Source organism: Aquila chrysaetos, chromosome 23 (assembly GCF_900496995.4).
Source record: "Aquila chrysaetos chrysaetos chromosome 23, bAquChr1.4, whole genome shotgun sequence".
In the NCBI taxonomy this organism is placed as follows: Eukaryota; Metazoa; Chordata; class Aves; order Accipitriformes; family Accipitridae; genus Aquila; species Aquila chrysaetos.
In genome coordinates, this window is record NC_044026.1 from 17,154,413 (window position 1) to 17,182,252 (window position 27,840).

At 41.3% G+C, this 27,840-nt stretch overlaps 1 protein-coding gene across 9 annotated transcripts in view; it reads right to left on the reverse strand.

The window, feature by feature from the left end:
* Positions 1-27,840, reverse strand: part of MID1 (midline 1) — a 264,289-nt gene that overhangs the window by 114,032 nt on the left and 122,417 nt on the right. Inside the window, exon 1 of one of the 9 annotated variants that reach the window (XM_029998915.2) lies at positions 12,981-13,138. The exons of 7 other annotated variants lie outside the window; for them this stretch is intronic. The gene's annotated coding sequence lies outside the window, so the exon portion shown is untranslated. Of the gene's footprint in view, positions 1-11,956; positions 12,407-12,980; positions 13,139-27,840 lie in introns of those variants that run through there. One more of the 9 variants, XM_029998914.2, reaches the window with a different exon arrangement.

Sequence of the window (27,840 nt, forward strand, 5' to 3'; positions counted from 1 at the left end):
ATTTAGCGCTCCTTGCTCTGTGGGAAGAGCAGCAAGGCGTCTGTTCCAGAGGTATGCTTAGAAATTAGGATACTTTGCCTCTTGGCAATAATGTGTCCTTTCATTCTGCCAAGAAATCTGAGCATTTAAAAAATGCACTCACCCCATGACAAAATGTGCTTTCCCGTATCTTCTGTGACGCTGATCTTACTCGAAATAAAGTTCAGTTTGCCAAAGACTAATTCATTTATAACTATCCATCAGCTGCCATAATTGCATGGTGCATCTGGTCAAAATTAAAGGCCTGGCAATTTGATATAAGCAGGAGGACAACTCCCCTCCTCTCTCCTCAGCCATAGCCACACAGCACAGAAAAGATGAAAGACTTTTCTGCAAATGAAGACCAGTTTGTCTTTCTTCCTCTTCACTCTCTGTATCATAGAAGTCCCAGAAGATCAAAATCTCATTCACATTGTTTGAATCCCTTCCACACCACGACTGTGTACCTCATCATCCACTTACACTGCAGACTGAATGCTGTGCTGGAAACGGGAGAAGGGGATTTAGGGTTGGCAGGAGACAACGTTTTAAAAAGGCAAACTAATCATTGCTCATCTATTGGCAGATCAGTGAAAACCTGCCAATCTTTCGGGTTTGTTTCTTAGGATCACGTTTGAAATACAGGGCTTTCTTCCATGCTACTCTTTCTGTACAAAATCCCTCCTGCTCCTTCATGTGCCAAACAGTTTCATTCATTCGGTTTCCTTCTTAACGCACTTTTTTTTAACCACAGGCTTTTTTGTGTTACTCATGTAAAAGCGAGGTATAGATAAACAGATAAAAGCAGCAGAAAAACATCTGCATCACTGCCTCATGGAAAGATGTTTGAATCACCGTCATGGCTCTACATAAATACCACCGTCTCAAATGATGACTAATTCTGATCTATCTGACCTGAATGAGCAGCAGCTCAGCCCTGACTAATGCTATTCAGTATGAGCAAGGGTGCCAAAATCTGATCTTGGACTGTAAACGTCTTGGAATAAGAGCCTATCTTCCAAGGTAATCAAAGCTGAGCACACTGATAGAAACCAAAAAATGACACTTCCCTGTTTTCTTTTGCAGTTGCCAATAAGTCAAAACACACTGCATCTGGGACTCAATAATGAAACCTTTAAGAGGCACTGAAGAGGGGCTGCATTTTCTGGGCAATCCAATGATTACTCTTTAATTGACTGCTTTCACTTTTAGGTTGGTGCCTGAAGTACAGAGTGTGCTGCTGATCCAGCTACAGAATCTTTCAAACTCACTGGCCCTTGCCTTAAGGTTTCATATTCAGTAATTTTTTTTTTTTTTGAGAGTGGTAGAGAATCCATGGCTACAGTAAACTGGAAGATTAGGCAGAAACTCAATACGCAAGGTTTATATATGCACATGGTTGTATTCCGTATTCAACATGGCCCATAAACTGAAAGCCACATAGACAGCCTCCAGACACAGAAAGAAGGAATTTCAAGTACATAATTTCATATCTGCAAAAATGTGGAATTACTGGCAGAAAATTATACTATTACCAAAATATCATTGAAATGAGAAGTATTCTTTTTCTACCCACAAGAGATAGTTTTAGGAACAAATATCAAAGTAAAAGCGATTGTCAAAAGTCAAGTGTTATTTAAAAATCAAAAATATACTTAAGTAACTTTGGATTGTGACATCTCCCCGGCACATAATGATTAGTTATGCATTATGTGGTAAGCAATGCAGTAAATGAAATCCCAGTCTCAATGTAGTTCATGGCAAGATTTCTACTAACCCTAGTGGAATTAGCATCTTTATACCTCTTTTTTTAAGCACGGCATATTTTGCAGGTGGCATTAATACCTCCAGTTGCACAGAAGCGCACCCAAAATCCTTCAGACATAAAAAGACATGAGAGAAATTAAAACTAAAGCTGAACTAGATAAATTTCTGTATATTAAGTACTAGTAGAGCTGAATAGATAAAGAAATCTCTCAAGCTGTTTCATAACTGGATGCAATGCTATGCTGCAAAAATGCTGTATTATACCTTCCATTTGTTTTCTACTTGAAAAATTAGGGATCAGAGATACTACCAAAGTCCAGAAGACTGTTACCACTGATCTCAATGCGACCCTAGTAATCAAAGCCCAAACCCACATTTCCCAAGGAGGACATAAAATATGCAGTTCATCACTCTTTGAAACATTACTATTTATAGGAAAATCTGGTGATTTGGTGTGCCCAAAATCAGTCCATGGCTGACTGAAGGCTGACTCCTGACTTTTCATTGCTAGGAGTGCCGGCGTAATGGATGATCCCTATGTTTTAAGTACAGAAAGCAGCATGTAGAAGCAGCAGGACAAAAATACCAGAAAGTGGTGGTGGGGAAGACTTCCATGAACCAGAACTGTAAGCACTTCCTCACAGGAAGCAACACACTTCTATGTTCTGAAGAAATCACCTGCCGTTAGAAAGATACTGCAAACCACATGTTGCTACGTGGAGCTGTTCTCACAGCAAATACCCCTATATGGCTCCTGTACACAGACTCGCACTCTTTCTGCACCCAAATGACAATCAGAAAATTGCAATTAATGTCCAAAACAATTATCCTGCTAACCTCCTTGGGAAAAAGACAAACATCCAGCAGTAACACCATAGGACCTGGTGATGCTACAGTAATAAAATACTTCAAGAAGGCTAAGAGCATTCTTTACAGTTGGATCTGGATAGGACATTTCACCCTAACTACTAATGCTCATCAGAGAGACAACTGGTGACCTGACACGGTCTTTACATTTATCTGTTTTTAACTGATGTTAACTACACGATCAATAATATTGATAATTATTTACAGTTGTTGTATTAACAAAGTAATTATAGTGTGATATTGCCAAAGAGCATTCTACACCTTAACTCAGTACATTCAAGCCAGAACATGATATATCTCAAGTGTTAACGTAACGTCTGAGGTAAAATGCCTGAAATACTGTAATTGGGTTTGCATGGTGTCGTGGTTTAAGCCCAGCCGGTAACAAAGCACCACGCAGCCGCTCGCTCACTCCTCCTCCCAGGCCATGGTGGGATGAGGAGAAAATATAAAGAAAGGTTTGTGGGTCAAGACAAGGACAGGGAGGGATCACTCACCACTTATGGTCACGGGCAAAAGACAGGCTCAACTTGGGGAAGAAACAACATCAATTTCATTTACTACCAATCAAATCAAAACAAGGATACTGAGAAGCAAAACCAAACCTTAGAACACCTTCCCCCCAGCCCTCCCTCCTGCCCGGCTCAACCCCACTCCCGGTTCTCTCTCCCTCCTCTCCCCTCCAACGTGGGTCCCTCCCACGGGCTGCAGTCCTTCAGTCACAGCCTGCTCCAGCGCGGGCTTTCCCACGGAGCCCCGGCCATCTTGGGGGGCATCCATCCCCCTGCTCCGGCGTGGGCTCCTCTCTCCCCGGGCTGCAGGTGGGCATCTGCTCCCCCGCTCCCCTCCATGGCTGGGGGGGACAGCCTGCCGCCTCACCGCGGGCTGCGGGGGCATCCCCTCCTGCCTTCCTCCCTGACCTCGGTACCCACAGAGGGGTTCCTCTCCCATCCCAATCCCCCACTCCCTGCAGGTTTCCCCTCTTAAATCTGCTCTCCCACAGGTGTTTCCACTGTCCCTGACGGGCTCGGCCTGGGCCAGTGGCGGGTCCGGCTCGGAGCCGGGGGAGCTTCCAGCAGCTTCTCACAGGAGCCGGCCCTGCGGACCCTACCCTGCTGCCAAAAAGGCCATGACACACAAACCCGTAACACATGGCAAGGTTTTGGTAGCAGGGGTCTACAGGGGTGGCTTCTGTGAGAAGCTGCTAGAAGCTTCCCCTATGTCTGATAGAGCCAATGCCAGCCGGCTCCAAATCAGACCTGCTGCTGGCCCAGGCCGAGCCCATCAGTGATGGCGGTAGTGCCTCTGGGAGAACAGATTTAAGAAGGGGAAAAAGTTGCTGCAACACAGAAACTGCAGCCAGAGAGAGGAGTGAGAACATGTGAGAGAAACAACTCTGCAGACCAAGGCCAGTGAAGAAGGAGGGGGCAGAGATTCCCCTGCAGCCCATGGTGAAGAACATGGTGAGGCAGGCTGTCCCCCTGCAGCCCAGGGAGGTCCCCGCTGGAGCAGGTGGGTTCCCGAAGGAGGCTGTGACCCTGTGGGAAGCCCGCGCTGGAGCAGGTTTGCTGGCAGCACTTGTGACCCTGCGGAGGACCCACGCTGGAGCAGGCTGTGCCTGAAGGACTGCAGCCCGTGGGAAGGCCCCACATTGGAGAAGTTCATGGAGAACTGTCTCCCATGGCAGAGACCCCATGCCAGAGCAGGGGAAGAGTGAGGAGTCCTCCCCCTGAGGAGGAAGGAGCGGCAGAGACAACGTGTGATGAACTGACCCCAACCCCCATTCCCCGTCCCCCTGCGCCGCCGGGGGGGAGGAGGTGGAGAGAGCCAGGAGTGGAGTTAAGCCCGGGAAGAAGGAAGGGGTGGGGGCATAGGTGTTTTAAGATTTAGTTTTTATTTCTCATTATCCTACTCTCATTTGATTGGTAATAAATGAAACTAATTTCCCCAAGTCGAGTCTGTTTTGCCCACAACGATAATTGGTGAATAATTTATCCCTGTCCTTATCTTGACCCACAAGCCTTTCATTATATTTTTCTCTCCCCTGTCCCCCTGTCTGGCTGAGGAGGGCAGTGATAGAGCGGCTTTAGTGGGCACCTGGTGTCCAGCCACGGTCAACCCACTACAAGTATAAAACTATACTTAAAAATGAATGTGTCAAAAATTACGGTATACTGAGGTCACTTTTTGCCAGTAAAACACTACAGAATTCTCCCCACGCAGAATAAATTCCTAGCTATTAGAATAAAGTTAGCAGGCAATGTTTTAGCATGCCACGTGTTGCCTCCTGCTCCTTTTCTATTCCAGCTGCTCCCACAACTTTCAGGGAAGGTGAGAAGAGCATCTACCAGGAGTGAAAAAGCAGTGGAAGAGGATATCCTACGAAGTTCGCTTTCTGCTGTAGTAAAGGTGGAGCTCATTGTATGAATTAAAGCTGTTTCAGTTAATTTTTAAATTGTAGTGAACTCAGTGACACTGAAGGAGGAAACAGAGCTGTAGGTCATTCTGGAAATTTTAAGCACTGGGCAAAAGAGCTGGACTTGTGCCACGTTCCACAATTCCTTGATGTGTTATCTCTCTGGCAAAATCGCAGTTTGTCATGTTTTGGTGAATTATGGCCAAAATACACCCAAGCAGGTTCAAACAGCATTTTTCCTAATAATGTGTTCTAACAATTTGTTGTGTTAAGGCTACTACCAAATGCCTGCTACCATAAGGCTGTTTCAGCCCTGGTCCTCCAAACTCTTATATAGGAATGTTCATAAATGGACACAAGACTGCAGGCTAAATTAAAGCTTGAACACTTGAAGATTAAGTATTTTTGTAGAAAACACTTGCCAACTTCTTCAGTAAGAAAATCTAATTTATTAAACTGCCATTATATGAATATGAAATGAAATTTTATACAAAATACGAACATGTAAGAAATGTAATAAAATGTATTATACATGTACACAGGCATGTGTGTGTGCATACATATATGTATCCTAGGTTTATAGTACAAGAGGAATTACAGTCAACACACACACTATTCCTGAATAAACTATGGAGTGCTTAAGCAGGCTACTATCATAGTACACAGCTGTAGTTTTCCAAGTGGCAGTATTTTTCTGTTAAGTGCACTATAAAAGGAAAATTTTAAGTTTACATTCTTATCATAAAATCTGCTATGGGCAATAAAGGAACCACTTACAATTTCTTCTGTTAGCTCTGGAAAAAAAAAAAAAAAAAACGCAAAACCACGCTATTCTTTTTGCCATTTTCTATCCTGTTCTAGGATATACACAAAATTGTCTTGGGAACAACTTTTCCTTCCAACAAGCAAATGTGATTGTTTCACATCACATTCAATAAACATTTCAAATGTGATTAAACCAATGGACTGCTTCATAGCCCAGGTTGTCCCAAGTCCTCTACAGCATTCACCTTCTACAGCACAGACACAGAAGTCTATGAGTACTCATGATGCTAGTAATTGCCAGCAGCACGGCTTGTGAGATATTCATGTAAGTAGTGTAATCTGTGTAAGTAGTGTAAAACGAATTAATAATCAGAACTCAGAATATTTTGTTTAGAAATGTTTAATGAAAACTTCTATAATGCTGAAGAAAGCAAGCTGCACACACCCTGAAGCAAGCAAATACTTGTTTTCCCACTGGTTTTTATCAAAGCAATGCAAATTAATAAATATTCAAAGGATAGTGCTGTTCAACAGCTCCTGATATGCAAAAACAAACACTCAGCATAAAAGAAAATTACTAGTTCATCCTAGTTATACATTTTCATTGATAGAAGAATGATTAGCTGCTGTGTCTAGAAGTAAGTTACACGCAGAGTTTCCATGATGCTGAGATAGTTGTTTGCAACATTTAAAGGATATTACTCCAGCAAAAGCACACCTGCTTTCCTGTTTGGAGTGGTATAAAGCCTAGACAACATCCCTCTCTGGTTGAAATGTATGCTAGTAGGAGAACATATTTTCAAAAAGCCAAATCCTGTATGTTATTCAGTGAGACAAGAACATTTCACAGAATTAAGGTCTTTGGCACAACATCACATATTCCTTCTCATGAGAGCTAAAACAATCACTGAGCTTCAAAAGCTAACAGGCGAGAAAAAAAAAATCATGTCCTGTAAATCCCGAGGCAATCAATAAATAGCTGATTTAATATTATCTGTAGTAATATATTAGATACAGTATTACACAGGTGTGCATAAACCTATACTAGTATACATTCAGAATGCTTTTTGACCTTTGTTTATTATATTCGTCCAACTCTTGTAGCTTTACATTCTTTAGATACAAGATTTAATATTTCCTCAAAATGCTTCAGGGGAAGAAAAGCAAAGGATTGTTTAATCTTTAGCACATGTGAATCAGCATAGGTCTACTGGCATCAGCAGTGACCTCCTAACAAATTTATAGCTGAAGGTCTGTTCCAAAACCCTCTTCAACTAAATTTGCACTCTTCATTTGAGAAATGGGTATTTATTCTGGGGTATATCACTATGCAACAACAAATATTGAGGAATCGGGTTCACATCTTGGTCTGGATACTGGCAGCAGGGGAAATAACAACTGGAGCAACCCCCAAAACTTGCCAAAGGGGACAAATTGCTCTATACCACACAGATTTTCTTCCCTCTCATTTCAAGCTGAGAGCTTCCTAGATGATGGATACTACTCTGCAACGAAAGGAAGGTGAAATAACTTTACCCAAATAGTAAATACCAAACTCCACCGTTTTCATAGGGCTTTGGTTGCACCGTAGAACTGGAAATCTCTCATATTTCCCCAGCTGGGAATTTCACTTGTGTAATGCCTTAGGTGACATGGTACTCCCTGATCTTTAGCGTAGATGATACAGCAACAGAAATAGCCAGAAATAGTTCAGCACATTCCTTCTAGCCATACGTGTTCACACACATGGATACATAATTTAGTGCAGCTTGGAAACACTGGGGCCCTTGAGCTACTCCAAGTTTTCAGGGAAGATCTTAGGGTGGCTTAAAGAAATGGTTGCATTCTCTTTCCACCAAGTTGTCCTAAGAATTCTTTCCCTGCAGCTAAGTAAAGGGAATCATAACTACTACTTAAATTCATAATCATCGCCTCCACCTAGATAATGACATTAGAATTTCCCAAGGCAGAACCCCAAGGTCTGCTTTCATATCAAAGAAAGCGTTTAAAATAGCAGCAAGAAATGTCCCAGGAACTACAACAGGTATGAAGGTCTGACCTCACCTGCCACACAGGACTCTGAATTTAAACATCCTGCAAGATGCACTTTTGATGACTAAAGCTCCTTATGTTTATAAAGCTATCCCTATGCATTACAAGGCACACAGCCTCTCGCTGTCCTGCTCTCTGCTCCTCATATGTGGTTGTTAAAAAAGCCTATAAAAGGTTTTTGATTTTTTTTTAAAAGAACAAACACACACACTCTCAGAGTTATATTCTGCACATGTGTAAAGACTACAAAGAGATTCTGGCAATTGCAAAAACCACCACTGTCCAACACTGAGGAGCTCCTTCAAATTTATGCCTGCTGTACTCTCAGTACACTGAACTCCATAGATCCACTGAACTCCAAGATCAATGGTGTATTTAAAAATCAAGATTGTAATCAGGTAATTAGAGGGGGAAATTGGCTGTGAACCATGGGAGGGTGGAGGATAAGGAACAAATTATATCTGTGCTCTGAAGATAATCTATTTTAGACCTCTGACAGAAACCTCTGTCACTGGTGCAGGAAACACCCTCCTCGGCCCTCCTGGGCCCAGGAATAACGAAATGGGAACTGGCAGGGCTGCTCCTCCACTTGGGGAGCAGAACCCTCACATGGCCCCTCGCCAGACCCCGAGGCCAGCTCCGAGAGGAGTGGGGACGTTTCCCGTCCTACTGGTGTCACTGGGGCCACCATGAGCATGCTTTTGGCACCCCGCCTTGGGGTACTAGGTTCATGTTCTCCGTCAGCAGAATGATTTTGGGAGCATTCTTTGGCCCTGTAGACCACAACAGAAATCTGCAAATACCTCGTAGCAAATCACTAGCAGAACAAATATGAGAAACCAGTTCCTCCCTCTTGCTGCACAGTGGTTCCTACACACAGAGGGTGGCATACATCTGAACTGGTCTCTGTAGGGTCCCTTGGCAGTCAACAGAAAGAAATGGTCATCTCTAAAGCTGTCTCATTTAAACTATTTTAGATTATCTTTAGGATTAAGTAATGCTTATTTCATTCCAGGTATGAAAGGAACTTAAGAACGTAAGAAATTAAGACTACATCAACTAACAAGTAACTATTTCCAGTGTTCTTGAACTTTAAAAAAAGAAAATGGAGAATCTACATCTATTCTTTGTTATTCTTATGAGCTCAACAAGCACTCGTTTAGTCAAATTTTCTTCCAGTAATTTTCTTCCAATGTGCCTCATTTCTATCGTTCTTTGTATTTAAAGATCCAAGAGGATACACAGAAACTGAATTGAGTTGCAGGAGAATGATCCCAAAGCAACCTGTTTCCAGCTGACACTACTGAGCGGGCATTTTCCTGGATTCGGATGGTTCTGGTCCCTGCTGCACGTGAAGGGCAAGCGGACAGTTCCTGAGAAGCAGACGCAATGGGGTCTGCACTAAGTCTTAAGACCAGCCTGCTCAGTGAGACAAACTTAACTTCAACTTCTGTATTTTATTCATAGTTTTTTGACAAAATAGTAGCTTGCCTTCCTATACTGCAGATCATGAAGCAGGTGCAAGACCCTTGTCCTTCCAACTGTTCATCCCTGTCCTTCCTGCCATCCCACTGCAGCTCTCTAACAGACTTCAGAGGGTTAAGTTTCTCCCACTCACAATACCTCGGAGTGTAGTAACAACTTTACTAGTCCTCTCCTCAGGTTGCTTGGCATTACCAAATGGCAGTATTAACCCAAATAACCCAAAACGGTTAGTGCACGAGTAAAATAGTGCATGAGTAAAAATTCTGACCCCGACACAACAGGACACAAAATGAAAAAAGCAAAATCAACTGAGAATAGAAAGAAGTACAGAGTTGTGTGTAGTGGTTAAGGAGCCGGTGTTCTGCCCCTAAGACACTCAAGGGTTTGGCATCCCAACCCAGCCTGTTCAGTGACGTACCACCCTTCACTCACAATGAGATGCAAAGTCTTAGTTTTCATGCCTTGCGAATAAAGCTAAATCCTAAGAAGGTGGCAAGTTTCCACTTAACCTCTCTTGAGGACTTTCTGAGTCATGTCAGCTGGTGCTTTTTGCAAAGAGCCAGTAATGCTTTGTTGCTTACCAGAGGCACACCCACGTGTATTTAATTTCTTGAGAAAGTGTTACTTAACAGAAACATACCATAATAAACCCTGGTGATCTCAAATATTTTCTTCTGTGCATTTACATCCTTTAAGAATGTTATCCTTTAAAGACTTTTTAAAGACCTGAGACAAAACCAATCATTCACCACAGCCACATAATCTTGCCTCACAGGTTTTTAGTAACCACACTGTGGCAAAACTTCATTGCTTCAAGCTAAGAAATTAAGCAGCAAAGGGCTGTGTTGCATCAGCAATGTAATTTGCAGCTTAGAAACTGAAGTGGTAAATACTACTAGTCTTTTTAAACCCTACTGATGACCAGAGAGATGCTCTGGGACCTGAAGTAAATTAGGAAACCAGGTAACACCGGTTTCTAATCCAGCTAGTGAAGTGATAAGAAAAAAATGATCCAATTTACCCAAGCTTCACTTGACAATAACCAGAAAACTGTACAACAGCCAGGAGATCCAATATTAAATTTAATCTCACTCTGCCGACTGGAAGTGTTGTGGTTTTGAACCATCACTATATGGTGTTTTTGTAACTTAGAGTCCCAGTTCCTTCCAGCCCTGGGATGTGGGCGGTGTTTGGTTTGTACAGCTCTTCTGTGCTCAAGGAGATCTTGATCATGGAAAAGGCCTTGCTGAGTAGCCGCATGACATGAATGGAAAGTGCTTTTTCACTACCTGGCTATGGCTGTGTTCGGCCAAAGGTACGCACACATAGGCTTGCACACACACGCGCAAGAAAAGCATCCATTGGCTATAGGTGCTTGGACTACTTACTAGTTTGGTTGGACTACTTACTAGTTTACTTGACATCCTCAAATTAATTGTCCTGCAGATAGTCTTCAGAACATCCCAAAAGGGGGTAGGAAAAAACAACTAAAATGAGCAATTGCTTCTGAATAACTGTCTCAATACCCCAGATAGGTCTCTCAAGTAAAAGGTTCTCAATGTCACTCACAAAATAGCTTAGTAGCTTTTAAGATAGCATGGAAAGAGAAAACAATAGCTTAATTACATCCCTTTGAGACGCTCCTCATCAACAACATATGAAGTCTCACAGTTTATCTCAGAAAACTAGAATAAATTGTACATTTCCTGTCAGCTAGCAAGCAGGTCACTGTTACTGTAATGAAGAGAGTAGCACTCATGAAAGAATTACTGGCATGCATCTGCACAACCTCCAGCCTCAAGCTTTTTTTTCCAGGAGCTTGTTAAATATCTACTTTAAAACTTGACAATGTCAGCTTATCTTGTTCTCAGAGAATTGCTCGGCTTGAAATATTGTACTGGGAAGATCACATTAGAAATTCTTTACCTGTGGACTATACATGCTTCTGATCTTCCTAAATGTATGGTGCATTTTGTGGATTTCTGTGGATACAGAACTTGCATATAAAATAACTGTAGTGACCAGACCATCACTGTGAGCATACCGGTGCCAAAAAGTATTTCCTTCGAAAAAACATCGTCTCTTGGCCATCATATTTAAACACGTCATCGCTTTAGGTTATGTAACTTCATCAGTTACAAATAAATAAATGGGATTTGAAAGACTTTGCACAAGGAGTGGAGCAGGCTTTAGGGAATGACCATATTTTTTTCATTCTTCTCATGTAAACATGTATCTCAGCCTTCATCTGTTATTTTTAAAACAGAATTATAATGTTCCAGATACAAACAGTACGCAGACGCTAATGCCCTCTTTATCTCTCTCGCTAGTTTTACAACTAACAAGACAACAATAAGCCCTTGTTTGAAAACACAAGACGAAAAATACTCTTTGCTAAAAAAGTTCCCTTTTTTCCTGAGTGTTCAGTACCGAAAAGATAATTCATCACAGCAACAGAGCAAACTTCAACTCCTCCCCTACGACCGCTAAACGCATTATAAAATACTTCCTAAACTACTTGCAACGGCAAGCCTACACATACGCATTAGCTCCAGCTCCTGAGAATTCACCCAGCCGCATACCCACCGCTGGATCCCGCCCTACATCTTCTGGCTGAAACATTGCTGCGGCGACAGGGACCGCGCTGACCCTCTCGGAAAAGCACCGGCAGCCCAGCTGGGACAGGCGGTAGCAGCCACCGCCGTCCCAGTAATCCTGTGGCAGCACCGACTGCGCCTGCGACTGTGAGACGGTCACGGCCGAAACACAACAGGAAAATCTCCCCTACAATTGCAGGAAAACCCGCTCCACCTAACCGCCTCCGCCAGGATCCACGCTCCCCAAGCCAGCCCTCCGCGCTGCGCCCACAGCAAAATACCGCCTCTCCCTCCCGAGGGCCGGCCTCGGTGGGCTGAGAAGGTGGGAAGAAATGGATCCTCTCCTGGAGCATCCCCGCAGCCCGGGCGAGGGCAAGCTCGGACCTGGGGGGCAATTAACGCAGCGCTGAATGAGGGCTGGCAGCACCCAGACCCGTAACAGGAGGCTGACCCGGACCGGTCAAACCTGTCGCATGCAAAATGAACGTTTCCGAAATTGCTGTTCTCCAGAACGGCAGAACTCTGCACGACAGACTCGCAGTAAATAACCAGTTCGTGGGGTTTTTTTACTGTTTTCTCCAAATACTACTCAAAAACTTAACAACACAAAGTCCAGTGGGAGTTTTCCAAAAGTGGGAAAGTGGGGACAGTTTGAAAGAGCATAGAGCCTGAGGGAAAGACTTTTCTTCCTACAAAGAGCATGGAGACCCCACTTTCTGAAATTCAGCGGGTGAAACACAAGATGATAGCAGTTGCTTAATTTTATTTTATTTTTTTAGCTAAACTTGCCTGTAAGCAGCAAACTGCAACAGAAAACTACAAGTGCTTCAGCAAAGTGCCCAGGAGGAATCCTGACTGAAGTCACACCAGACATTCGGTCTCCAACAAAGGTGTTAAAAATTCATGCAAAGTGGAAACAGCAGGAAAGAATTGCTTCCTCCTGTTCTCTGTTTTTCATGTTGCAATGCCCTCTTTCATACAATGGTAACACAACAAAGTGAAACAAAACATACCTCAGACATTTGAGCATAAGGTTGCAAATCCACACTGTCTTTGGTCTTTCTTCCATGGATGAGCCTGCACTTTGTTCTCATTGAAACAATAAACAACTGTTGTGATTATTTAATTTCCTACTCATTTCATTTACTTGAAACAATAGACCGGAGCCCTCACAAACGTACACTCCTCATAAGGTTTTTAAAGGTTTCTGCTGGCAATGTCTGTTAGCATGTGTGTGGAATGACAGCTTGTAACATGCGAAATGAGCATGCAGAAAGCAAGACAGATGTGCAGAGGGATTATGGTTATTGGAACTCTTTTCCATGGTATTAAATGTCCATGGATAATCTATAGTCAAGTCAAGTTATAAGCAGCCCAGCAGGGGCCAGAGCACAAGCCCTAGCCGGAAGGATTTTAGGTTCTTCAGTTCATATCCTGGCCTTGATCTTTCATTAAACAGCAACATGCAGTTTCTTTGGACCTTCCCTCCAGCCATGCTGGCTCACACTCATCCGGACGCATTTGGCATCAACCAGTCCAAAGACTAGTATTATTAGCAGGTGCTGCCCTGCTGCTCTCTTTGTCCATATTATAGTTAGCCTGAGTTTTTCATGCCCTTTGCTTGCAGACAACCAGCCACAAAGTTCCAATAATAAATAGTTTTTTATATTTAAATCTTCTCCTTAATCAATCCTGAAAGTGATGCAAAACAATTCCAATAATCTTAATTCTACTGATACATCTGCCTTGTTTTCTGCATGTGTGCTTCTTCAGTTTGAGGGGAACACTGCATACATTTGAATAGACACTGGAAAAAGTTTTCAAAACTTATCTGAGTATGTCTGTGTGATGGTATGCCTGCAAAGGCTTCAGTGCACTTTTCACTGCACGTACACAAGTATGCACACACACACGCATGTGGGCAAGGAAATAATTATGTGTTCAAATCCATAGCCTCAAAACCTTCTGCTTGTGCCACTGGCTATGCTACTTTATTCCAGCTATCATTCAAGAACCTTAGCTTAAGATAAAGTATGCATCTCACAAATATCCCCATCCTCTACGATACTAATCTCCCTTCTTCCACTTTCTGAACTCATGTGTCAAGTGTAAAATAGACGACTTCTAGCCTCCCTCCTCCACAATATCTATCAAAACTCATGAAAGCCCCACTAGACAAGTCTTTGGACACGGAGTTAGATTCTCAGGTAGCAGAAGGACTGAGATATATGACTGAATACGATCAAATTATCACAGTTTAACAAGATACCGTCATAGCTCAGTGCCAGCACAGCTGTGTCTTTACATACTTATGGTCCCACTAAGAGCTTTGGTGAATCTTACTAAGGAAACACAAGATGTGTCAGCCACCAATGGCCCCTTTCTGCTGAAAGTTACCACCTACACCACAGAATCAGTAGATTAGGTGCTGAACCACAGCCCATGAGTTTCTTTGCAAGGTACAAACTAAAAAATGATTGCTTAAGTTGTATATGGTTGCAGTAGGTTACAGCAGGGGAAAGAAGCGGATAGCTGGTGACAGTAATTTCTTAAACTATGTCCAAGAGATTCACTAGATTTCAACTGGCAATATCCCTAGCTCAGTCAAGTTGTGAAGAAATTCAGTCTAAGACTCTGAGCTAATATATTACTAGAGAGGTAAGTTAATGTATCTAAATTTAACATAGCTTAAGGCTCAGATACTTAACGAATATCTATCTATTGAACCACTGTAAAATTATTATTTCATCATGTGTGAGTTCTAAATTATGTATTTCTGATGACAGAATCTCCAGAATGTATCTATTTGCTGTGCCGCCTTCTGCTTCTGCAGAATTCGGGGTCAGCTCTGCATGGCAAGAGTTTGGCCAGTGCGATCCTGTTGTTCAAGGGAGTGCCAAATAGCACACTTCGTATTCTGCACACCTCATAGCTGTACTGTAGAGTAACCCAGTATTGTTCTGGTTACAATGCTCCTTGCAATCAAGACACAGAGCACCTTAGGAGCTGGAGCAGGTCAACAATAGGATAGAAACAAGCAGGTGCCCAATTAGGTTACAAGAAATCCTATTTCCACAAAGCATTCAAAGTCCTAGAAAAAGATAAAACCAGGACTGACTGGGAGAAGCAACTTAGATGGGGCACAAAACCGTACTCCAGTGTCACTACTGGAATTCACTGACCCACAAGCATCCAGTACAGCTTTTTGCTGGGTTCAGCTGTCTCACTGATACGTCAGGCATAAATATCTTGGTAAAAACAGTTGGACTTGAAAATTGGTCCAGGTGTTTTTTAAGAAAGCTAGGAAATAAGATTTTTAGTTGTTGCTCTGGAAATCCTAATATGCCGTTTCCCAAACCTCATTTTTACTGCTTTGCCATCTGCCCACAGAAGAGAATTCTCTATGCCATTCATTCCATGTGCAGAACTGAAATACGATCTTTGTTTTAAAGCTCATTACTTGTGGAATTTTATTTTATCTTATTTTGATGGACAGGGGACATACATTTTTAGATTGATAGGTGCTGCTGCCAGGCACATACTGCAAACAATCGGTCCGCTGTCTACGGAAAGCAGATGCCATAGTGTAGTATAATGAGGTCATAGTGGGGCTGTAATATTAACAATTGGAACAAATATGCTAATATGTCTGCAGTTTGTAACTTTCTCACAGGCAAGCACACTCACATAAATTACTAATTCTATACAGCTAATCATAGGATTTTATATTGATGAAAAATAGCAACAGTGGATTGGTTAAAAATAGTCTCTCTCCATTCTTTCTTCTTTTGCCATATTGTCGGTCAGCACAGAGGGGTGATCCAAAACACATTTGTGACTTACTCTTTTGCTGAACAGAGCCAGAGTTAGAGCAGCCTCATCGCTTTTCCGAACAGCACGCCAGAGATGTAGGGCTGTCCTGCTCTGGGCAAATACCTTCAGTCCATTACTGATCAGTCACGTCCTCTGCCCACTCCAAGTGAGAGAAGTGGAGAAAGCATAGGTGCTCCTGCCTTTTAGTCAGTGTCTGCACCTTGTGATTCTCTTTGTGCATCAAGGATGCGGAAGGAAGAAAAAGGCAGTCTGACTTTTTGGAAAAATGAGGAAATGTCGTGTCAGCAAGAGCAACTCGTGCTACAATATGAACAGCTTCTTAATATGAAACTGTTTCATGTGAATGCCGAGTACCAATTCTCCTTCAAATAGTTGTTTAATATTAATTGCTCTTTGAGCTATAAAACCCCTGTTGTCTCATTGATGGAAGTCTTAAGATAACGATGGGTGACTCTATACACATATGCCATTTTCCCCTCTAATGCTTCATCTGCATTTTATAACGGTATTTAAATATTTTAATTTAGCCCAATAAGACATACTATAAATGACCCACCATTAATGCTCTCTGGAGAAAGGCAAACTGTAATTTCAACAGCAGCATGTGATCCTGAAACACTTTCTGCCTTGCTGGAGGAGCAATGTGTAGTACTTGATTCATATTAGATGAATAGATTATTAATTGCACCATCAAATATCAGATTTCCCTTATTCAGACAAAATAGTATCTTTCTAAACTTGAAAGTAGGCCACAAACAAAAAATCCCCTTCCTTGCAACGTACAGCAGCTACTTGTAATCTTGGGTAGTAGGTGAGGCAGGGAGAGGGAAAAATAAAAGCTACTCCCATCCCATTTCACTGCTACAGAGGACTTGCTTTTAACAGTTCCCTGTGATCAATGAAGCCATTTGCTCATTGCTGCATTTTGGGTTTTGGACAGAGAAAGAGAGTAATTACTCTGTTCCCAATTGTTAGATTAACAATACAGCACTGAATGCTAATCTGTCCCCTTGAAGGGCATTGAGGGAATGATCAAGGCAGGAGCATGAAAACATCAGTAGGACCAAATTATTAAAAAAGATTTGAAGAATATCAGTGTGCAAGTGTATGCTTAAAAACAGGGGAAAAAGACAAAAACTACCCCAGCCAAATCCACAGGAACTTCTTCCTTTTTATGTCTTCTCCTCCAGCATAGCCTAAAGGATTGTTTACCTGTTCAAACTCATCACACAAAAAGGTTTTCTACTGAAAAGATAAGAAAATTCTTTTCTTTCCCTTTGTTGTAAACTGCTTTTTAGCAGTATGATGCCGAAACAAACTTGATCTGAAACTTACTAAACATGAAGCCTGAGGTTTCTAAAGACATCTTCTGAAGTCAAAGTCTCTGCTACAGTATTTGGAAAGGCAATTAATCCGAAATAGTGCAGAGGACAATGAGATCTCAAATCTAGGAAGCCTCAAAACTTCCAGAGGTTTAGACAGCAGTCTTGATTTTGAGGCTGCTGGCTATATCTAAATCCCCCAGTGTTCTGTACTTTTTTAAAAAATATTTTTTTAGCATATAAGGCAGATTAGTCTCTATGGTGAAGGTGCTTTACAAAGAGGATGCCTGAGTATGCTTTACCTCTACATGATCTGATTCAGAAAACTGGGATGCGAGTATCATGTTAACAAACTTGAGAAACACTGCCTGAATCTGTTCATGTTTTTATACAGTGGCCACAAGGAACTGCATTAGAGAACCAATTTAAATTTATATTCATAAGCATTGTAACATAAACCTTAGTGTCACAGGAAGATTATGTGGTATTCACGAGTAGCATTACAAATCTACACTTCCAGTAATCAAAAGTATATTTTAGCCTCATACCCAGCTCTCAGTTTTGCTGAGGGCAACAGTGATGCTTCAGTGTTAAAAATCGAAAGATGAGTTTCCCAAAGAGATCTGCAAGCACAGGCTCTATGCTCAGTACGGAACAATTAGTATTTCCATGTCCAAGTGTCTTAGTAAGTACCAAGTTGTCTATTCTTTGCTTTTAAGCCGACATCCTTGCTGAAAGTGATGCAAGTTTTGAGTCACATAAAGAATACAGAATTAGGTCAAGGTTTCTTTAAAAAATTACATTTAACACAAAATTCCTGAAAATTTGCAGAAAAGTAATCAAGACTGATAGATATGAAACACCCACATTAAACATAAACCTTATAAGACATAATATGTTATCTTTAGTGACCCAGATGCTGTATGTTCACAGGCAAGTCCAACTACATTTCTCTTTGCCATACATACTTCCTACAGGTTATGCTTTGTATTACAGAAATTAATGTATTCCCAAGCAACTACACAATAATTGGAAAGTACACATCTCGCTCTATTACCAAGCTATTACTTTAATTACAAACTTAGGAATGCATACTGGAATCTATTATGTGCATATTAATAAAATGTTGTTTCAAATGACGCATACAAATATGTGATAAATGCCTTTCTCATTCACATGCACACATGTGAATTGCAGGTGAAACTTCAGTTCTGTTTCCAACTAAAGCCATAGTTCAACAGCTTTCCTATAAAGAGTGTGTCTTCTTACTGCAAATAGTAGTGGCAATTGCTCTGCAGACACTAAGAGACAGCATCAGATACATGAATTTCCTGGGAATGCTAAATAAAGTTAAGTTCATAGACAAATACTTAGAGGATTAGAGCCAAAGCATATGTATGCTAATGAAATGATCTTTAGTCCTGAGAGTGTATCTATTGTCTTCCAGGGATATTCCTATATTCACTGTACCAGTACATTTTAAAATGAATGAGGAGCATTAGCAAATTGAAATTAAGAGCCTTGAAATGTATTAGTAAAAGAAAGCTGTGCCTTTTAATAAAGAACATTAACTCATACAAAACAAAGCAAAGCATCAGGGAACACAAATCCTCACTTAACAGCATAGGGCCTGTTGAGTGACTTAAGTGCATTTTACATTTGCAAAAGACTGCAGGATCGAGACCCTCAATGTATGTGGAAACATATACAGCCTTATGTTATTTTCCTAAGAGTTTATCAAGTTAAGAGATATAACTATTTATAAATGAAAATGTGTAAAAGAGGAGGATTATGGATATTCAATGTCCTCAATGGAAAGCAAATTGCTTAAAACATAAAAATTATATACTTAGTCTACAGTTAGTTCAAAGACTGGTTCGTGTAACCTCACATAAAATGAATTTAAACACAGACCTCTAAAGACTGCTAAAGAAAACTTCTCTACAAAGGCTGGCCTTGCTGATTATGCTTGATTTATGTGTTGATTCATGTTTTTCTGATTCTCCAAGAAATATAAATCACTGTAACGCATTACATATTATTTTTTGTATGCACTAACGACCTGTTCGTCTGATTTTTCCTCCATTCAAAAACAAAAAAAGGAGAGAATTCATAAACAAATATGGATTGCAAAGAGCTTTTTTACAAAGTTCAATTTTTAATTAATGAGGCCATTATAGCTAGAAGCACTTGTTAAACATATAGCTCTAATTAATCCCTTCAATCAATCACTCTCCCTCTTTAAGTACTCATGATTTGCAAGAAATTAAACGAGCACCAATCTTGGGTAACAGAGCAACCATTTTTTTCTATTTTATTAAATCTCTAATTATCTAGCAACTTTCCTCTTGTGTCATACTCTTTACTCTTTATTCTCTTGTCAGTGTCTTCATCAGGGTGGTGCACCTGCATCTAGACAGAAAAAACACAGCTCATTGCCAAAGTACAGATTAAGGACTCATGCAGGTATTCTCTCCCATCAGCCTGAAAGAAGAGCCTGTCACTAAAGTTGTAGGTTCTCCAGAGCCCCTGCAGTTCTCGGTATCACTATCACTGTACTCTATGTAAAGGAGTTTTCCCCCAAAAGTAATGCTGACCAAGAGACAAGGAAATACAATACAGTTTACTTTCTGCTTTTCTTCAAAAGAATCTCTTGCTACGGTAACCTATCATAAATTACAAGTAAAAGCATACCTCTCAGCTCAAAAACAATGGGAAACAGGGCATTTCTTCTCAAGCAAGAGAAAAGGAGAAAGCTTAAATAACAACAAAGTGTAGTAGGTAAACCTAAGAACAAAGGCTCCAATAGTGACTCAAGAAAAAAATTAGCTGGTTATTTAAGAAGTAACAATATCTTTAGAGAGGAATTGTCATGAAACTTCCAGGTCTAGAGCATGAAATTTTCCAGCCTGAAAAGAATGACAAAGTCCTGTAACTGGTACTGGTGTTAAACTTCAAGTTACTGTTGATGAAGAAGCCATCACACAGTCAATTATATGTTTCAAAAGCTAAACATCATACAAGACTAATATTAATATGCCACAGAGAAGACCAGCTGAGAATAATACATATTGCAGCTATTAATTTTAATCTACTTGAACCTCAGATTTGTAATACAGACGTACTTTTTCATAGAAAACAGTCACGCTAGATTAACCAAAAGTTCTCTTCACAGCTGCCATGGAAAAGCTATGTCCCATAGAATATGCGCGAGTTAAGAGAAAACTGAGGAACAAACCAGTTACTGACTGAACCTTTCCCAGGAATACCCACTCTACTGCTGGCAATAGGGAGATGGACAGCCATCTGTGTGCCCATCTCCATCAGTTATTCCTTTGAGAGCCCTTTTATATTTTTGGCGTTCATAACATCCTGTGGCAATGAGATCCACTGTTGATTTTAAGCTTTGGACCTGCTGAGCAATAATTTCACAAAAAAGCAGATGCGATGCCTAGTAGTACTTTACATAGTGAAGCTGCATGGCTGTCCTGGGTTTGCGTGGCAAGGTTTTGGTAGCAGGGGGCTACAGGGGTGGCTTCTGTGAGAAGCTGCTGGAAGCTTCCCCTATGTCTGATAGAGCCAATGCCAGCCTGCTCCAAATCAGACCTGCTGCTGGCCAAGGCCGAGCCCATCAGTGATGGCGGTAGTGCCTCTGGGAGAACAGATTTAAGAAGGGGAAAAAGTTGCTGCAACACAGAAACTGCAGCCAGAGAGAGGAGTGAGAACATGTGAGAGAAACAACTCTGCAGACCAAGGCCAGTGAAGAAGGAGGGGGCAGAGATTCCCCTGCAGCCCGTGGGGAAGACCACGGTGAGGCAGGCTGTCCCCCTGCAGCCCAGGGAGGCCCACGGTGGAGCAGATCTCCACCTGCAGCCCAGGGAGGACCCCACGCCGGAGCAGGTGGGTGCCCGAAGGAGGCTGTGACCCCGTGGGAAGCCCGCGCTGGAGCAGGCTCCTGGCAGGACCTGTGGCCCTGTGGAGAGAGGAGCCCACGCTGGAGCAGGTTTGCTGGCAGCACTTGTGACCCTGAGGAGGACCCACGCTGGAGCAGTCTGTGCCTGAAGGACTGCAGCCCATGGGAAGGACTCACCTTGGAGAAGTTCATGGAGAACTGTCTCCCGTGGGAGACACCCCACGGTGGAGCAGGGGCCGAGTGCGGAGTCCTCCTCCCCCTGAGGAGGAAGGAGCGGCAGAGACAAGGTGTGAGGAACCGACCCCAGCCCCCATTCCCCATTGAGGCGGGAAGGAGGGAGGGCTGGGGGGAAGCTGTTCTCAGGTTTGGGTTTACTTCTCAATATCCTACTTTGATTTGATTGATAATAAATGAAACTAATTTCCCCAAGTCGAGTCTATTTTGCCCATGATGGTAATTGCTAAGTGATCTCTCCCTGTCCTTATCTTGACCTACAAGCTTTTCATTATATTTTGTCTCCCCTGTCCAGTTGAGGAGGAGAGTGATAAAGCAGCTTTGGTGGGCACCTGGCCTCCAGCCAGGGTCAACGCACCACACCGGCATTTTAATATAAATTGCAAGTTCAATTTTCCATTCCAGGTAACATTTATTTGCCACAGCTATCACTAATTTATTCTACTAGCTCTTTTTAGATGAAATAGGAAAAGCAGAAGTCCCTTGAAAAAATAAAGTTACTGGGCTGCAAAGAATGGACTAGGTTGGGTTATTCTTTAGCCACATTTGTTGACTTAGCTCAGTTCTCAGTTGCCAGTAGAAACAGCTGCTATGCTCTGCAATTTTCCTCTCCACTTGTCAGTCCTGTATGTATTATCAGCTCAGGAATGCAATAACTTCTCTTTTCTTCCTTTTTTTCTTTCCCACCTTCTCCATCTAATTAATGCCAACCTGAATAAATGTGTCTTTGTGAACTACTCAGACATAGTAGCGGCTGCTCCAGGTAGCTGCTCCAGGTGGTGGTTCATGCCCATCCATATTTCACAAAGCAACCAAACAGGTTCAGCAACATCTGACATCCAAGAATGACTTGAAAAAAAAAAAAAAGCTAAAAAACCAGACAGACAAGACAGGCCAAACAACCACCTTTGGATTACTCTGCACTAACTTCTATGAATCTGTGGTAAATTCAAGATCATGATGATTTTTGTGCAACAAAGAGAGAATAATTCAATTTTTTCCATAACAAACAAAAAGAATCTGTTCAAAAGCTTGAATGATGGCCACAGTGCACCTATTAAACAGCAGCCAGCTGTTTCATTGTTTTTCTGGGAAACCAATCTGGCTGGCAGCTAGCTCCCCCTGACAGGAGTCTTGCTATATCAGTCTTAAATTCACAGACTCTTTTAGGTGGATGTAAAGATGTAAAAGTCACAGTTTTCTCACCACCTTTGTTTTCTGCTGGATCAACCCAATGTTGTCTTCTGCTTGCATTTCTCCTAGCTGAGAAAATCCCCTAGCAGAAGTTGAACACTCATCATCTCCTTTCTAGCCACAAAAAATGACAAAGAGGTATCGTGTCACCTGAGGTGCTGGAGAGAAGAAGTAGCTACAGTATGCCAGACAGAACATTTTTGCTGCCGCTGGAAGTTAGAGTAAATATAGTTGTTATATCCTTTGAGACTGATGTGTTAAGGGCTCTGTTCCTGCACTCTGTTTTGCAGTGTTTCCTACTCCTTTTAAGTTTCTCATCAGCACAGACACCCACAATAGCGGCAGAACTGTCATCTGCCATGGAGTCACACCTGGAATATAAATCCATGCTTTGATCCGTTCACTCCATGATTAGATTTCTGCAGCTTCTTTTCCCATCTTCAGTTAGGAAAAGACAACTTCATCCATCTCTAGTGCCACAGACAGGATGAGCTGGGTAGCATGGGGCTGATTATATTGTCAAGAAATAGGTCTGAGAAAGGGCAAGGGGGCAGGGCAGGAGATAGGTATTGCTTAAATTACATTTCCTGTGTCAAAAGATTGATAGGTAAGTTCCTCTAGACATGACTGAGAGCAAAACTTTAATTTTAGCCATTGAAAAGCTAGGCAAAATTTTAGCCAGCTGTTTAGGTTCTGTCTAGAAAATGAGTGAAACAGTACCCCAGGATGGGATAAATCTTCCTCTGGAGACAGATGTCCAAAATAGAAAGCATGAGGGTCCCTTTGTAGGTAACCATCTCTTCCACTGTTAACTCAGAGAAAGCCAGTACAGCCAGGATATTCTGGGTTCCTGACCTTCAGGCAGCTAAACCAGTCCTCTCTGGAAGGGAGGAGGGCATATAATTGCAGTGGACAAATAGTTGATATCCAGTTTATATTACTTCCTTCAAAGCTTGCTCAGGTTCCTGGATTGCCATCAGGAATGGATGACCCAGCGTTCAAGACTCTGACAAAGGCCAGGCCTACTCAAGCCAAGCAGAAATGGGCAGAGCTTGTTCCACTGCGTATTTGCCCTTTCCACTAACTTTGCAAATGCACTTGGAAGACTTCCAGATGCAGTGGTGAGGGGAGATTCTATCTTAATGACATAAAAATACTCACACAAGCCGGGGCAAGAAATTAAGTCCATTTTCAGTAGCTTGCTTTAGCCCAATTTTGAACAGTATCTAAAATACTGATTAAAGCCAATGGCAGCTCTCATTTCCAGCCCATAGGAACCAAGCCTTGAAAAATCCCTCATAGAAGCCGCTTCTATCTTTTTGCTTGTCTTTAAAATCTATCAGCAGCCTTACATATGTGAAAGGGTCATGTATGGACACCTTGTTTGTTAAAATACTACTTTTAGGATATCTTCTGGAGTGTTTCCTTCCCTAAACTAGGGACACCTCTAGAAAATAAGGATTAGTTTAAATCCCTAGCAAGAAGCACAGCAGGTCTCCTGTCCAAAAGATACAAGCAAGACACAAAAGATGAGGTGGTAGCAGCAGAACCTGGCACAGCTTCCAGCTCATCTTGAGTTGCCTATAATTTAGGAATGAAGCAACAGAATTCCTAAAGCAGGGGGAAGACCAGATTCTGAAGCGTTATTCTGAGAAAGACCCTGTGTAAACCACCAAGTTTTACAGTCCTAAACATGTAGAATACCCTGCAGCTGTTGTGCAGCCCATTTCTCAGGCAGTAATGCCAAATGAAAAATTAAAAAAAAAAGAAGAAAGAAAAAAAGAAGTGACTCTATTGGGAATAGAACTGATAGGACTCATTTTTCTTATCTGTATTTCTAAATTTAACTATATACTGTATTCTGAATGATCTTCTTTGTTGCCAACTTAGGCATTCTACTTGACAAGATATTAATTTCTTTCCCTTCTTTCAAAGGAAATGAATCTAAAGGACAGGAAAGTAATTTATGGCATGCTGCTTTGTTCTATTAAAAATGTATGGTCCTTAAGGACTCCATGTGTTTCAGCTAATCTGAAGTAAATTTATCGGACTAAAACCATCAGCAATACGTTACCCTCTCTGTTCAAGGAGCTGAGCGTACCAGCCACTCAATGAGGTATTCTCTGGAAATGATCAGAAACCAACACATTCTCCTCCCATTAGCATGGATGAGATGTGCAAGAAAGCCTGAGAGATGAAATATTTTAGCAGCCATGCGTGAACTCAAAAGGCAGCAGCACAGCCATCACTTACTTAAATGTTTAATGCTGAAAGAAGATTTAATGCTATCCTCAGGAAATCTTCATTTGCTTTAGTTAACCAGAAAACAAATGTATTTTCTCCACATTGATTTTTTTTAAAGTCATTTAGTAGTAACCGGATACCAAAAAATCTACAAAATAAACAAGCAAGCAATATAGAGATATTATCTACATATCAGAATTACCAGCAGGGGAGATGGGGGAAGGTATTTTTTCCTCCATATTCACATTAAAGAGTATGTTATTCTGTCACCAATGCTAAGCTCCTTTGACACAAAGAACCTACTTTAAAAACAGCAGACACTCTGCATCTGAGAAGACAGATTAAAAAGTCCACCAAGTGCTTCACCAGGAGCCTTGCTATCACTGCTAAGGTTATTATTTCAGCTTAAATCCTGCCTCATTTACAAAATACCTCCCCCCTCCCACCCCCCGCCTCCAGTGCTGTCTTTTGATTTCACAATCTTGTTTTCTCTTTAGAGTTGTGATAGTGGGGTAGCTCTCTTGTGAGGAACTCAGAAATTATGATTATGTCACTGGCTGAGTTTACTGAAGGAAGCTTTGTTTTCTCTCTTTTCTCCCTCTTGGGGCCAGCCAAGTTTTTCCCTCTCTTCCCCTCCCTCTTTTTGAAATTCAGCTGCTCAAACATCAGCCATACACACATAAACCCTCCTCTTCTCCGCCCCCTTAACTCCATCCCCACAACCCAGCACATCAACACCCAGAAGCAATTCCCTGGATGGGTGATTTTTAATCACTATCTTGACTAGCAGCAGAGGGATTAAGCTATGGTCCATTCGAGAAGTAGCTTTAACACACATCAGCCCCCTGAAGTGCCAAACTCTAAACCCCTTTCTTCTGCTATGCGTACTCTGTATCTCTCAAAAACCTATACTGATGTTTGCAATGCACAGGTTTTCATTCATACCTGGTTACAGAAACGGAATTAACTGGCATAGTGTTTTTCAAAAACTACAATAGAGATTTCTTTTCAGAATTTAATAATGTAGTATGAGAAACATCCTTTTCATAAAGGAATTATTTTTGTGTTGCCTTTATTACTTAAGGCCACATTTTAATTTATTCCAATATCAGCTTATTTTAATTAATTAATTTATTATTGCAGAGTTTTACACCACCCTATCATGTCTATTACAACTTCAGGATGGGTCAGATGGAAACAGATGATTGAAGACGTTGATCAGTCAGCATGTTCTTAACCTAGCATAGTTTCTGACTTGATGGCCACCTAACAATATACCATCTAGCCAGATTCTGCTATACCGATACCTTTAATAAACCAGTACAAATCACTTTTACTATAATGCTCTTCCTCCTACGTAGGATGTCTTTTCCAGCAGTACCAAAGGCTTTGCCATTTGTAATGAAGAATAGTCTATAATCTGTGAGAATAAAGGCATCCTATCCAGTGGGGAGGGTTCGACTTTGCAAAATTTCAGTGAACGATGGTGCTGTTTAAAAGAAAGGAATTTCTTGGATTTTTTTTTTTAAGCTCAGTTTATACTCCATGCCTCTTTTACTGCAATTGTGCCAGTATGCCTCAAAATGAGCCATTATTGTCATGCTCAGCACTGCGTTAAGTGTGTGATGGTGGTTTCATAAACAAGGAACTAAACTGGGACCACTGAGCTCTTTCAGTTGACACCTAAATCAGATTACAACCTAGGCTTTTCAAAGGTGAATAGAAGACTGTAGACTAAACATCCAGCATCACTTACATTAAATCCCACAGGACCAAAACGTTTTGAACTCTTAGGAAGAAAAGAAAGTTAATACTTCATTTTGCTGCGCATTCATGCTGGGATTTTATCACACTCACAGAGCATAGAGTGCCTTTAGCAGAGAAACTCTGCTCCCTTTACCACTTATTTTATTGTAAATTATTCTGAAATGTTGAAGTGCTACTACTCATATGAAAACTGTATCTTATTAAGGCCTATGGCTTTGCATTATATTTGTGCTTGGGATTATGAAGTTATAAGAATTAGCAATTCCTAGAAACCAAAGTAATAAAACGTGATTCTGTGAGACACCATCCTTGCCTTCCTGAGTGCTTTATTATCAAGTCAAACTGAGCTTCATAACTGTCTTTAGGTGGAAGCTGGGCTGGACCATTTGTACCCAATCAAGATGTAGTCAAGATGGTTTGTAATTACGAAACATATAAACAACTAAAAGGTATTATCACAGCCTTTCTTTAGACATTACCTCTTTCATTTTTGTGGAAATCTCAATATATTACATGCAGACATGGAAAAAGCAACAAAAACCCAAAACACTTGCTGCGTGAGAGATTCTTGAAATGACTCAACTATATGGTGAAAAATTTCAAATTCAAGTGTCTGACCACAATGCCTAGAATGATTTTCACTTCTAGAAGCCAATAAAGTAAATTATATTATTCATGTTTTATACCCAAGTAACAGGGAAAGCATGTGACAATATTATGAACAGAATTATTCATGTGTATGCCACCACCAATGGTCTGAACAGTGAAAATCAGACGTATGAAATCTGAGCCCTCAATCAGCGAGTGATGTTAATTTTTCAGCAGCATTTGTGTAACACCCCTCCCCCAAAACAGTCAAACAAAAACCCCTATGTCGCATTCCTTCATGTTGCATCAGGAACATAGATATCCTACCATCATATTTCAGATGCAAAGCAAAACAGAGTTTAAAATAATATATAGGAGAGAGGAGAATATAAACCATTCAAAGCATAATACTTCACCATCCACTTGAGATTCTCTGATAAATACCTTTCTTTACTTTGAGTCAGACCAGTACTCAAAGGGCCACAAGGGCTTGAAAAGAAGATTTGTTCTGTCTAGTCTGAAAATAAATATCACCCTATTGTACCAGATGAAGTATACCAGTTCTCGTAACAGATTGCTTGTTTGGAAAAGATCTCTAGTACATTAAGTAGTGCTTGTTCTTAGGACTAAACATTTTTAAAATACAGTCTTTTAAAGCATTCTCACTTCTCACATATATATTTCTATTGTTACTTCATATTTTAAAGAATCAGGGCCACAGTCTCACTTTCAACTTAGATATTTCAGAAGCAAATGTGTGTTTATATTGGAAAATGG